Source organism: Leiobunum rupestre, chromosome 9 (assembly GCF_980474605.1).
Source record: "Leiobunum rupestre chromosome 9, qqLeiRupe1.1.hap1, whole genome shotgun sequence".
In the NCBI taxonomy this organism is placed as follows: Eukaryota; Metazoa; Arthropoda; class Arachnida; order Opiliones; family Sclerosomatidae; genus Leiobunum; species Leiobunum rupestre.
The window spans coordinates 35,224,127-35,238,263 of NC_143392.1; the positions used below are offsets into that span (position 1 = coordinate 35,224,127).

Consider the following 14,137-nt stretch of genomic DNA (forward strand, 5'->3'; position numbering starts at 1 on the left):
GACAAAGCCCATATTTAGTCATTTTTGTTAGAAACTCCTATTTTTACTAAAATCATCTATAGCTTTTACTGCAACCTTTAAATTATTCGATAGACTCTTAGATTTGATATCTTTAAATACAGTGGAAGAAAGGTTTCCGCTGCTATACTCTAATGTTAAAACCCTATTTGGTCAATTTTGTAAAAAAAAACTCCTACTATACTGTAGATTTCTGATAAAATCCTCCATCGGTACTACTATAGTAAAGCCTGGTTTTCACTTGGCGGTTTTAGGGCGAAAAATCCCGGCGTCGACGGAAAATGGGCGAAAATTTCCGTCGACGCCGGGCGGAAATTCCGTCGGTTTTCGGTTTTGTGTGGCGATTTTCATTTCTATTTTTTTCGCTCAGTTGGGCGATTTCGCTCTTTTCAACCAATCAAAAACCATTTTCGAAAGGTGACTGTGACGTCAGGGGGGATGGTTAATTTCCTGCTTCTTGCATCCGGAACTCGGCCACGTGCTTTTCTGTGTTTTGGAATGTGTTTTTTTTTCTTGATACCCTTGTTGCATTCTTTTCCAGTATGTTTCTTTCACACAAACCGATCTTTCATAACTCATATTTCTTTGAACACGATAGATCATGTAAAAAAACATTAAATTTAAAATGCTTACCTGCGCTTTAATCAATAGTTCACTATTATGATCAGTTAAATCATCCATTTTTAGGCCTAGGCTTAAATCTTCACTATCAGACGAAAACCGACGAACTCGCTGGCAGAAACAAAATCGCTTTATTTCCGCCCAAAAAAAAACGCCAAGTGAAAATGCTAAAACGCTGACAGTGAGCGAAACGTCGAAAACCATATCGCCGACGTCGAACTTTCAGTCGTTGATTTTCCGCCAAGTGAAAACCAGGCTTATTAGTATTATATTGAATACTATACTTCATGTCACGCAAGCCAAAAGAAATTAACTACACTAAAAAACGAAAAATGATAAATAACTGAAAAACATTTTTTTAAGAATTTCAAATTTCTATGGAACATTCCTCGTGCAGGGGGACATTTACTAATGTAAAATTGAAAGACCTTGAACCATGTCTTCAAGGTCATTCAAAAACTATCTTGAGAACCGTTGGGCTTACGGATTTGGTTCCAATTAGAATGATGTTGCTCGTCATATTATTAGTTCAAATAACTTTGATTGGACCAAATTTGACCAACCAGAAGCCGAGAAATTGAAGGTTAATGAATTGAACCGGATTTCTGTAAGATTGGTTGTCATGACAACTAGTTTTAGAATAATTGAACTCCGACGAGCTCAATCATGTATCGTAGCCGACGGTGGCATAATTGAACCGTTGTAAACTATTCAGTATTTATTTGATTTAGTCACATTAAAACTAATCAGATTAATTTCTTATCAACGGTTCTCGAGATAGTTTTTGAATGACCTTGAAGACATGGTTGAAGGTCATTCAATTTTACACTAGTAAATGTCCCCCTGCACGAGGAATGTTCCATATAAATTTGAAATAAAAAAAAAAAACGTTATTCAGTTATTTATCATTTTTTGTTTTTTTATTATTTCTTAAAAATATAGTTTTCCAAAACTATTTATCAATTTTTCCAATACTATATTTTGCTGGATTTTTTCAATAAAACTGCGCCTTTGGTAGACTCCTTCTAGACGAGTGTTTTTTTCCCCGGCCATCTCTGAAAGGCAGAGCGGGAAAATGAGAAAAACGTGTAAACTAGGTTTGTAAGAATATCGTATCAGACCTTCTTCGTTGTATCCAATACTCGGTGGAATTTAAGGCTGGACAAATAGCGGATAAAGCGAAGGTTCGATTCCGTGCCGATCCATTGACTTTAATTGAAAAGAAAGTTCGCAACATTTCCTCCCGCGGAACCCTCTTAAAAATATCCGATCGAAGCTAGTTATCTGTCGGGGCATGGTTCATCTCATTGCTTCCTTTTATAGGCAATTCTACGGAGATGTTTTACGACCTTCAGATTTTTATGGGTTTTACTCAGGCCCACGCTCTACTGACTTATATAATTATATCGCACTCTGTACGCTTTCGGGGCGAGCTCGCTTCCAAGTTCTACAAGAAGCTGAAATCATCCAGAAAGCATTTATCTTTTATATTTTATTTGGAAAGCATTACACTCTCTTATCGACTGAAGGGTGTTAATATACAGAGCTCACGCCCTCGACGTTCGAGCTAAAGGTTCTATTCAAACTTCTTCAGGCTCTGAAAGCGGTATCACGTGTTGGATCTGTTTTTCCTTCTCATAATAACACACTTCCCATTATGTTATTATCTTACCCTTCGTCTCTACGTAGTGCCTCGCAGCCTTGTTGAAGTGCATAGCCACTTAAGAGGTCGGGTGTTGTCTGAAGTTGCGAGAAATCGAAATAATTGTTTCTACAACTCTAGAAATGTACAAGAAATTAAAGTAATCCCGAGAATAGATCTTAAAATAAATTGATTTGAAAATCTTCATCGGTTCATTGTGTAAATTGGCGCGTGCTTGCTCGGAAGGGATAATCTTATTGGCTAAGACAAATGCAGATAAATATTGCTAAGCCCACGTGATTCTATTTTATTATCAGAATACATAATTACACGTGCGACGAAAAAATGGGCGATATCATCGAGATTCACGCGTTTTTAATTTAAAAACCCTTCCTTTTGACGGTTTTTATTTTGGAGCGAATAATTTCTTTTAACGTCTATTATTAGAAATCTTTCGAATTTCGTAAAGGTATTGGAAATATCGAGAAATAGCAATGTCGGAACTATTGGAAATATTGGATAAAATTGGAGAAATATTGGATAAAATTGGAGAAATATTGGAATATTGGAGACATTTTGGAAGTATTGGAGAAATATTGGAGAAATTTTGGAAATTTTGGAGAAATATTGGAAATGTTTGAGAAATATTCAAAATGTTTGAGAAATATTCGAAATGATTCAGAAATATTGGAAGTGTTTGAAAAGTATTGGAAATGTTTGAGGAATATTGGAAATATTGGAGAAATATTGGAAATATTGGAGAAATATTGGAAATATTGGAGAAATATTGGAAATATTGGAGAAATATTGGAAATATTGGAGAAATATTGGAAATATTGGAGAAATATTGGAGAAATATTGGAAATATTGGAGAAATATTGAAATGATTCGGAAATATTAAAATGATTCGGAAATATTAAAATGATTCGGAAATATTAAAATGATTCGGAAATATTAAAATGATTCGGAAATATTAAAATGATTCGGAAATATTAAAATGATTCGGAAATAATAAAATGATTCGGAAATATTAAAATGATTCGGAAATATTAATATGATTTGGAAATATTAATATGATTCGGAAATATGAAAATGATTCGTAAATATTAAAATGATTCGGAAATATGAAAATGATTCGGAAGTATGAAAATGATTCGGAAATATGAAAATGATTCGGAAATATGAAAATGATTCGGAAATATGAAAATGATTCGGAAATATGAAAATGATTCGGAAATATTAAAACGATTCAGAAGTATTAAAACGATTCAGAAATATTAAAACGATTCAGATATATTACAATGATTCAGAAATATTAAACTGATTCAGAAATATTAAAATGATTAAGATATATTGCAAATGTTTGAGAAATACAAGAAGATATTACAAAATAAATCACGGCAAATATCGGTAAATTCAATGGAAATATTATAAATATTTATGCCCTCGCGCCTTGATGAAAACAAAACCCATGTATATTCTTATTTTTTTATATCTGTTGTAAATCGAATTGCATACAAAATTTCTTCAATTCACAATTACGTAAACTTAGTAAATTGAATAAGCGAGATTGGTAAGATAATATACGAATGGTTCAACCGGTCGTAGCATGTGTATCAGAAATTAGAGCCTGGTGCTCCAAAAACAAAGCTCATAACAGCGGAGGTCTTATCATTATGCCTGCGTCGACAGCGCAGACGGGTGCAAAAAGGCAGGGGCAGCCAGAGAGCGCTACTGCTGACAGTCGCACCCAACAAAAGGCGCAGCGATGGGGAGACCAGCATCCACTTCGCGCACAGCCAGCCGACACCCTACCTACATATGTGTAGAGAGCCTTACCCTTCAGAAAAGGCTCCTATAGGCGAACGACGGGCACACTGCAACCCAGCGCAACCCTACACTGCTGGCACTGGAAGCGCGGTGTTTCTACCAGGCCCGTAGCCAGAACAATTTCGTTAAGGGGGCAGTAGCTTTTTGTGAGGGGGCACATATTTTTCGTTACCTAATTTCTAAGTGACACCGTGAAATGTTTTTGGTGTTCAACAAAAAAACCATTCTACAACTTTTATTTTATTAAGAAATAGTGAACTATAGATAACGATAACCTTAGACAAAGACAAGTGGTCCAAAAGGAAAATTTCAACGAATAGAAGTTTAAAAAATTTATAAAGATAAAGGGGCAGATAATATTCTTGAGGTGGAATGGATTAAATTGACGGGGCAGTTGGGGGCAAATAAAAATGTCATTTGAGGGGGCATTTGCCCCCCCCCGTGGCTAGGGGCCTGGTGGCTCCAAAAGGTCACAGCGCCTCGCGCCAGGGTGCCTGAACCATCTCCGTTACCCCAAACCCAGTTTCCGGTCCCTTTCGACCGAAGTCGGAGGTGGAGATAGAACCATTTGATCACGGCTAACATCTCCCAGTGCGCCACCACCCTTATGGATTAACTATAGAGCCGAACCCCAACTCCCCGGTTAATCCACCAGTTATTTCTCACTGCGACCCGTTAAAGGCCAGCCTTTCGTAGCATACGCCATCTCTAAAATCATTGCTGGACTACCATTTATCATACGACAGTTTCTAGAAAGCTTTGGTAACCGACCCTCCAATAAATTCTAACGGCTTTTCTGAATAGTTATTTTTATATACGCTTACTTTTACAAGTCTACGTGAGCGTGCTAGAGTCGCCAGAGGAATATAGCTTCTTCTAGCACGCGTGCAAATCGAGCGTGCGAAGAATATACTAATAAATCTTGGAGAAACATAATTTATATTGCAATGATATATATGGCAATTTATAGTGAAATTCTTCACAATACGCCTTTCCATAAAATAAGCTACCCTTGCTGAACTGGTTTTTATGTAGCTCACTCGTCATGAAATACGTAAAAGTTTAGTTCAGTTTATGCTCAAAAACTATGGAGTGTTATGTCCAGGGCTTTTGTAGTTAAACGTCATCAATACGTCACCCGTGACGCAGCAGCAACATCAAAACAAGAAGACGGGATGGTACTTTATAGAAAGGGCTATTATTGCACAGGGGTTGCTATAAAGGAGACACCTTTTACGCTCGGGCTTCCGTTGAAATCCAACGTTCAAATAATTAAGCCCGAATATCAAAGATGTCTGCTGTACAGAAACCACCACGCAATAATTGTAAAGAATTTCACTATAAATTGCAATGGACTGCTCACATTACTGGTGGCCGGGTTACAATGCGTAAGAGGGTGGTGGCAAGCCCTTCATGCCACACGAGCTAACAGCTCCCTACACTAACTATTACCGTTAGCCTAAACTATTTTTTTTATGGAAAACCCCTTTAACCAGTGGGGAGATAACTTGCAAACTCAACGTGGAAGGAGTTTTCACCCAGTGCCACAAGCTGGGATTGAATCCGGCTCCCTTTACCACCCCAAATAGGCAGGCAAAGCCAGACGTAGAAAACGTGAACGAGGGAACTTGTAGATTGTACAGAATAAAGCTACGTCCCACAAGTTTTCCCTACAAGTATTTGACGTCGCTGGATTAATCTGTCTATTTGAATGGGCCCAGAAGCTTCGAATAGGCTGCATTGGTCTAGCTACACCCCATTTCTATTGTAAAAAATTCCCCTGGCAACCCAAAGTAGTTTCCCAAGCGTGAAATCTAAAGATAGGTTGCTTGAAATACCAAAAAATCTGAGCTTTTCGGTAGCTTGTAGAAAATCACCAGAAACCCAATCAGCAAAGTTTTTTGAAACCTTTATACCTTGAATATTCATACAGTACCCTAAATTAACCTAACCTAACCTTAAAGAATCGTGTGCCACGTAACTTTAGATCGTGGTTAAGCCTCAAGGACGTATCCAGGATTTCATTTGGGGTGGGTTTTAAACTATGCATCTCCCATTTTTGACCTAAAAGAATTTTTAGAAATTTTCAAAAGGGGAGAGAGACATTTATTCCCCTTCGCGCCACCGCCGCCGAAAAAAAACAAGGCCGCCTAGGATTTTTTTAAAAATCGGTGCGCCCCGCCCCGCCGTGTGTTTTTCACCTAATGCCGCCGCCGACCGAAATCAAATTGGCGCTATACTCTAGCCATACCAGTTAGACGGTGCGCTTTAGAACTCGCATTCTTTAGAAATTTTTACCCCATGAAAATTAAATTGAAGTGGTGTCAGAAACGCCCGGTACATTTTTTGTAGATTCCATGGCATGTGTTTGGCTCTTCTTTGAAATACGTTCTTTCGATAGGCTTCAAAAGCGTTGTTGTTCTTGTGTTTGATGCAACCTAGGAGCAACAAACACAAGGAGAACGCAGCTAGCCTTTAAACACGCTAACGAAGGGTTGTGTACGAATTTCATTGGACGAGCGTCATGAGCCTTTACGCTGAACGTTTTACGAGCGGGGGGAAGACAATTTCCGAATTTTCCCCTTCGGACGGCAGCAGGCGCTAAAGCGTCTTGCCAATGAAAAACGTACGCAAGAAAATCCACGACTTTTGACGGGTTGCGTTCTCCTTGTGTGGGGTGTTGTGTTTGTTGCTCCTAGATGCAACGAACTTCTGGCACGGTACATCGATTACGCCTTTCATATTTTCTATATATGATCTTACCGTAGCTGCCGGCCGATACGGGTTTGTTGTTAAATTTTAGTTTTTCCCCGATGGCTTCTGTTACCTTCTTTTGTTCCATAGTTGCCTCTCTTAACGCCCGCCTCGATCGTTAGAACGAAACTTCTATTTTTAGTGCCGCCTGCCGGGCTACCGGAGCAACAACTTATTGAACCTTTCGGTCGTATAAAAACAGTTTTATAGAGTTTTCCTTTTTTTCCACCAGAGGGGGTACCTAGGAAGGGTCTTAATAGCCATATTGTTTCGCTCCTTATTTTTACACTACAAACATTTTATTTTTAACATCTTTTATCGCTTTACTTTACGGCTCTTTTTGATACATAAACGGAAATACGTAATACAACACTGAAAATATAATTTGTCCCAACTCATCATCAAATATTACCAAGGCTCAAACTTTACGAGGATGTTCATTGTACCGCTGGGGTCTTAAATGGTTTTACGAAAACTCCAATGGTACTACGCAATCAATTGACCCGTGTCTTAGAAAATCGCCTACAAGATGGCGAATAGATCATTCTATAAAATACTACCTATGTAGTTATTTTACATTAACCCGGGCGGCTCATTATTATCTTTTATCTGGCAAACATGCAACACTGGTTGGCTGGTTGATAAAAAATATAACCAGGAAACTATAGAGGTATACACTTGGAATGTCTAAGGTTCCATTGGGACGGTGATACGAAAGCGCGTCGAGAAAAAGGCGGGGCTTAACTACGTCAAGTGTAAGACGTAACACGACATTTCAAATTCATTGGCTGGAGGTTTGACGCGAAAAGAATGCGTCATCATGGTAACAAATAGGCGATCTTCCCGCGCAAAAAAGGCTTATAAAACAATGTATTTAAAAACCTCAATTTGTTATCGTACTAAATATTTTGAAGTAATTATAATGTTCTTCGCGAAAGAAGCGTAGTGATACCTAATTTCAGGTATTTGTATGGTTATAAAGAGATAATCAGGTAAGCTAATAATATAATAACCATGACTAGGCTTAATGACGAGTTTTCGTCGAATGAGGGTAGCGAGGCGCGAGAGTTTTTCTCGTGAGTTTTCCCGCTTTAAGACACGCCCATTTTTACGAACTTCATCACGGCCGTAAAAATCTTCCTTAGACATTCCAAGTGACGTGACATGGAAAAATATGGATTATAAGCTATACGTTTTACATCGTCAGGCGGAGTTATACACGCTGGAAAGTGCGAAGCGTGATTCGTCCGTGATTTGGCGGGAAAGTAGCTCCCATTGGAAATGACTTCTAACCTGCGAAGGTTCACGTTTCATTTTTGATGGAAAAGTCTTTCGAAAGATATGTATTATTGTTGTCGCGTTTGGAACACTCGGTGCCCCTTAGACGCGGTGCAATTTTGGTCCCCGTTTTGCACGCTTCCTCGAATGGGCCTAGGCGTAAAATCGCCACTGAATCTAGAGCGAATAATTATGTTTCGATTATATAGGCCTAGACCACGCATTGTAATTTTATTAACACAACTGATAAAAAAATAAATAAATAACTTCTGGTAAGAGGATTAAGAATTCTATGAAATCTGGAAATTTAATTTATCCAAATTCAAATTCAGTGATTGAATATCGATTAAAAACCATGGCAACAGGGGTAGGGAAAAAACAATGCCCAATATATTTTTGGAATTAAGTTCATTTCGCGGTTTCGTTTCTGTTAGACGGCGGTACTTTATAGCTTATTTTGTCGTCAATTTCATAATTTCAATGGCGTTCGCAGTATGTTTTTGCCGATTGGAAGGCGACAAGGTTTCGATAAAAACGAACTACAAAATCCTCCGAAAGCTCTCAGCTGTCCACGTCCGATCTCTTTTTATTTGTTGGAATCCATCCCGTCTTCGATTCTTTTCTCCGGGCTTTCCTTTTATCGCGAAAGATCGACTCCGGCAGTAAAAGCCTCCGTTTGTTCACGAGCGGGATTAAATCTAAAAGAAAGGAGTCGGAAAAGAATTTAACGCGAAAGTTTCCGAGAGGATCGCCTTTCGCGTTTAAGGGCTTCCTCGCTACGGCGATTGTTCCCTAAGGCTTCTTCCGTTTAAGTTTATTTTAGGAAGAGATAGAAAATGACACGCGCCTGAAATGTTAATTAAAATATCGGACTCGGAAATAGGAAACTACGCTCGAGAAAGATTCAAATGACGGCCCTTTTCTAAATTTATTTTAAACCAGAAATTCCTTAATTATTTCCTCTACTCAGTTTCACGTTACGGTTGTTTCTATGATTTTATTTTAAGGTAGAGAAACAAGAAGGTGGAATGTGCAATGGTCTATTTGAAGAATATCTAACGTGGAAATAGGACGCTCAAGATATACAGGGTGTCTTCATTGAATCGGCCCAGGCATTTTTCTCCAAAAATATACTTTCTAGAAATGTGAAGTTTTCAGTATGTATTCTCTCGGGGGAGATCGTGGTTATTTGTAAATTTCAGAAAAACCGTGAAATTGTTCACGGTTTTAGAAGTGTTAGTTTTTGAACGTTACGTGGTAGACGAAAAGTTTCAAATTGGTTGGTTTTTCATGACCAATTATTTCAGTGACGAAATGTCCGATTTCCACCATACCAACTCCATTAAAGGTTTTCGAGTATGCTCTACAACTTGCCTATTGAAATTTACAAATAACAACGATCTCCCCGGAGAGAGTACATATCGAAAATTTCATATTTCTAGAAAGTATATTTTTTGAGAAAAATGCCTGGGCCGATCAAATGCAGACACCCTGTATACGAATGGTTCCTTTTATCTAAACCAATTAAAATTCAAATTATTTAAAGCAAGGGGCGGTTGTTTCGGCTATTGCGTAAGACCAATAATATAGTTATACTTAGAAATAATGACTATGTTGAGCTTATTTTTAGCATTGCTCCCAATTCCCCAATAAATGTCGTTGTCGGCAGTGAGTCCGACGTATTGCGTACGTTCAGTAACGAAAATCAGTTGGAAATCGGCGTTTGCTTGATTTTGGTTTGATGAGGTCATGGTGTCAGAGGTGGTTGAACGGGTTTCAATTTTAGTCACCGGTGTTTTAAAACCTGGCAGTGAAATCTACTAACAAAGCGTATGACGTCACGTCATCTAAAATTTCTGCTAGCTGGTTTTTCTAATGGGCATCATGACGCCCAAACCGGAAACGCTAAATGTCGTACAGTTAGAAAATGATGGCATCGATTACTCACCGATGTTTTGGATGAGCGTTATTGAACGCACCCATTGTGCTAGGTTCGAAATAACAGCTGTATAACATTACTGACAATCGTCGTTGTTTTAAGAGTCCCTTTCTATTGTATTCGTCTCGTGTTTAACACGTTCGCCGACCTATGACAGAGTCACATTTTATTTCGTAAATTAAAACACTTTTATTGGGTATTCGAACTTTACGTAGTGGTATCCTTTGATTACTTAATTTTGTTTGACTGACTGAAAAGATATAATATATTTGAATGATTTAAAAAATTAAGTTGCTTAACCAAATATTAATACTGTCATCTTCTTTAAATAGAAGCGTATTTTTAATTAACGCAATTTATTTGGTTTACCGATAAAAAGAAAATTCAATATTGAAATGAAATTCAAAGTGGCTAAAAATAAATCTTTGGTTGGGATAGAACAATAGGTTTCCCCTTTTTCTAAAAACATTCAGATGAAAAAGTAGTTGCGTGGCACATCGATTTATGGGGAATAGCTATTTTTTTGGCGAGATCGTTGCAACCATACATCCGCCACTAACTTGATTTATGTCCGAAAAACCAAAAACAAGATGTCACTGACATTTGAGTACACGCAACAACCCTGTAATGGGTTAAGTGTATCCTAGACAATATAGAAATGGAATAGAAACTTTATCTTTTACAAGCTTTAAAATGTATCTCGACGTTCTGAAGCTATAGGTATTTTTGTGAGGTACTTTCTGTTAATTCATTTTTCAAAAGTCATAATTACCTTAAAGTTGCCCGACACGAGAAATTGAATTAATTGCTATTGCTCAACTATATTTTCAATTTATAAGTCTTAATATGGTAACCACATTCTGCCGAAGTACTGCGTTATTTTCTTATTAATATTATCGGTCCTATTACCATTGTTTTACTTTAATTCTCTATTTGTATATCTTGCATATTCAAGTTACATTTAAAACAATTGTTCATTTACTCTGTACATTAAGGTAATTAGCAACACTAGCAACCTAAGTGGTATTTTGACCATAAAGCGGCTCTATTTCAATCATCCTGTCGTTTAACAAATAGAAAGACACTATCTCAATCGCTCTGTTCCTTAACCACAATTTTTGAGTCACACTGACCTTAAAGATAATTAACCCATAAACTATTTTCAGCTTAAAAATTAGTTTATTACAAACCAATACGATAACCAACCACAATATTATGAATTTGAGTGAATAAAATGCGTAGATTTCAAGTTGGAAGTCGATACAATCAGTAAAAGGAGCAAATGAACAATGTCTTATCCCCATATTTAAACCACTGGGTTGTAATTTCCTATCAATTGATGTATTATTTTCCTTCTGAACGCTATCGATTGAAGAGTTACGCGCAATACGGTAGCGGTGGCGGCGGCGGCGGCGGCGGCGGTGGTCGGCTACGCTGTACGTCAAACTATTAGGCACAAATCCATTATTTTTCAAAATTCTTAAACAAAGAGAAAAAACCATCATTTTCTGCACATAAGAAATGAGATCCTCTTTTTCTTGGCGTCACTCGCACAGATCCAAAACAGTTTCTTTTCTTTTAATTTTCAGCCGAGCATCCATTTGGTGTAAACACCTTTTATCTGTTATATATTAAGTGCGGTATATTGCCTGACAAAGAAAGCGGTCAATGGTTATCAATAGCTATTCAATTTGTCCCTCGAGGAAAAAACGGGACTATCTTAGGGAAGAAAACGAACCCAGAAAATTGATTATCGAGAAGCTGCGCGACTCATTGACCAAATGAATTGGTATTTTCCCTCGCAGCCACTGTACCACTACTTGGACGCGCCCCGAGGATGACCTACGAAGCGCGTTACGGACTACAAGGTCGACGAGTTTAGTCTAAAAGTGGCTCTCAGGTTACCGTTCGCGAATCTAGGGGTAGTCCAGACCCTCCCCTTCCTGTCGCCATTATTATTGAGAGGCGGCCGCGAGTCCCTTGATGGATAAGGTTCTGTTGGCCGCTGTCTCGCGCGCGTAAATCTAGGATATATAATGGATGTTCCCGCCGTAGTGGTGTACAAAGGCACTAACCTCGCTGTTGGTGGCACCCTGGTTCTCCCGCCAACTTCCGAATGATGGCTGAATGATAGCGTAGGCTGTAGGAAGGATCACGGACAAGTAGGGTCGCCTCTCCCCTCGCCGATAGATGCCGCTTTTGCGACCAGCCTCGATCTACCATACTGTCAAGTCCACTCGACTTTCTATCACTCGTTGGGGACCCAAACTTTCCTTTCCCACGAAAAGGCCTTTCAATCGTCCGTAGTTCCAAAAGGCGGCGAATATTCCATCATGATGGAACCCGAAAACATTCTTTTGTTTATTTCTATCGTCCCGTTGGCGGACCTTCAAACTTATAAACGTTAGGTAATAAGGGGGTTAAGCGAAGCCTTCGTGAACATTTCGAACGGAATGCTTTGCGCTGTCACTTTAACTTGACGTAACGCCGGCCAAGTTCCGCGTAAGCTTAGTCGCGTCCGCTGCTAAATCGGGGAGCTTAACCTCGCAGCGGTCAGTAGGCTCACTTTCCCTATTTGGACGTGTCCGTCTTCCCCTTTGTTGCTAAAGCCATTATGGCCGACCATTCGGCCGTCTAATGAATATAAGATTATTTTCGCTTATATATATTTCTTTACTTTTCGGGCGGGATTTGGGAATTACGTTTGAATACCCGCCGTTCTGATTGAAAGGGCGTTTTCGGGATTGCCATCTCGACTACAAAATATGGTAACTTCCGAACTGTAATTTTGAAGAGTGGCAGATTATTTTGTTACGGAATAAAGTAAAACAATGGTAGTAGAACCGTTAATTGTTTCGCTACCTTATTTCCAAAACCAGGTAACTTTAAAAATTCATCTTGGGTTTATGATTGGAATTTTTTAAAATTTAAAATTTAAAATATAGTTAATTCATCGGGGGGATTGTGTGTACTTAAATGTCCGTGACATCATGTAAAATTGTCATAATAATATGTAACGGGTTCCTGAATATTTCATTTTAGTTGAAGCGGTTTGTTTATAGCCTTTTTACGCTTATCAAACCAGTGGGGTAGCGGAATGGTTAGCACACGGCCTCCGGATTTAATGGCATTTAAAGTCACTAAATGACTTTGGTCTGAGGTGGTGTAAAGGTTATAGCCTAGCCTACTATTATTATTATAACTGCCTGTAACTACCTGCCTATAAATGAAGTGGGGTGTCGGAGTGGTTAGCACTTTCGCCTCGCAGCAAGAGGAGCTGGGTTCGATCCCAACTTGTGGCACTGAGTAAAAACTCGGAACAACTCCTTCTGCGTAGAGTTTGCAAGTTCTCTCCCCACTGGTTTAAGGTGTTTTCGGTTTCCCCTTCCACAAAAACTTGTTGTGGTTAACGGTAATAGTTAGTGTAGGGAGCTGTTGGTTCGAACGCGTGGCATGCAGGGCTTGCCACCACCCTCCTACGCATTGTAACCCGGCCACCTGAATTAAAGGATTTAAAAGTCGCTCGATGGCTTAGGCCTAAGGTGGTGCCTTGGGTATTAGCCTAGCTGATTATTATTATTATTAAAAATAACCAAAATGGCATTTTGTGTTTTTACGCAGAATGTACAAATTTTCGTTGTTTCTATTTAAAAAAAATTAATCTGCAACATTTGGTACTACAGAAAGAATTTATAAGTATATGTATTGCATAAATATAATAATCTGGGTATACAATTTTTCTCGGATTTTGTGAGTCTTTCGAAATTTTTAATTTCTAGTTGAATTTCGGAAATTTTTCTGGTTTTCGTTTTAACTGGGTTTCCTGACCTTTAACAATTAGTAACTTTTCTTAAAATCCAAAATCTTGATCGGGCTTTCTAAAAGATTTCGGATTTTAAGAAAAGTCAAGAATTTTTTAAAGAATTTTAAATTTTCACAATAACGTGTCGTTCTAATTTTAAAAGAGAGGTTAAGTTATCCTCTTAAAAACGTGAACGAGGGAACTTGTAGAAGATTAGATTGTACGAAGTATGCCTGTTTGTTCCTATTTTCCT

General features: G+C 38.4%; 1 protein-coding gene and 1 long non-coding RNA gene across 3 annotated transcripts in view; one reads left to right on the top strand and one right to left on the bottom strand.

The window, feature by feature from the left end:
• The window catches only part of LOC149927275 (thyrotropin-releasing hormone receptor-like), a 153,265-nt gene that overhangs the window by 45,714 nt on the left and 93,414 nt on the right, over positions 1–14,137 (top strand). The window lies entirely within an intron of this gene.
• On the bottom strand, positions 1,607–2,435 carry LOC149927276 (uncharacterized). Its single transcript, XR_016473738.1, has 3 exons — positions 2,312–2,435; positions 1,761–1,968; positions 1,607–1,694 (listed from the first exon to the last, which is right to left on the bottom strand). It is a non-coding gene; the product is annotated as an uncharacterized LOC149927276 (long non-coding RNA).